Source organism: Penaeus monodon, chromosome 20 (genome assembly GCF_015228065.2).
Source record: "Penaeus monodon isolate SGIC_2016 chromosome 20, NSTDA_Pmon_1, whole genome shotgun sequence".
In the NCBI taxonomy this organism is placed as follows: Eukaryota; Metazoa; Arthropoda; class Malacostraca; order Decapoda; family Penaeidae; genus Penaeus; species Penaeus monodon.
This window is the reverse complement of record NC_051405.1, coordinates 2,454,193-2,454,674: the sequence shown is the minus strand read 5'-3', so window position 1 is coordinate 2,454,674 and position 482 is coordinate 2,454,193. Positions and strand designations below refer to the sequence as shown.

The 482-nt window shown below is 38.2% G+C and overlaps 1 protein-coding gene across 1 annotated transcript in view; it reads left to right on the top strand.

Moving 5' to 3' along the window:
- Window positions 1-50: 50 nt before the first annotated feature.
- The window catches only part of LOC119586037 (sodium- and chloride-dependent betaine transporter-like), a gene marked incomplete at its 3' end in the record, with an annotated part of 5,663 nt that continues 5,231 nt past the window's right edge, over window positions 51-482 (top strand). The window contains 1 exon segment of the mRNA XM_037934741.1: window positions 51-192.

Below are 482 nucleotides of genomic sequence, written 5' to 3'. Positions count from 1 at the left end.
CACACTAGTCTAGGAAACCGCAGAACACCGGAGTGTCTTCTGTTCGCCGTACGACACTTTAGTCCAAGAATGCTAAGAACAGAACTCATGAACAACGAGAGCGAGAAGACACACAACTCTTTACTTTGTAAACACTTGCCACCCTTTTCACCATCCCCTGTCAAGTATCCCGACCAAGTCACTTCACAGGAGGTGAGGAAATACGCATGTTTAAACTGCATTCAGGTGTTTGTTAAGTGACGTATCTTAAGAGAGCCATTCCAACATATGAGAGGATTGTGTACATGTGAAACAATATACAACACACTGTGAGTTATTTGTGTATAAAGAGTTATAGCGTGAACAGTGCTTATCGTGATAAATGTAGAAATAGTAGATTTTCACATTTTCTTCACACACAAAAAAATGAGGTTCATTTTTATATTATGATTGAAATACTAAATGATTTTTACATTTAAGGAAAACTTTGCCGAAAAGCGACG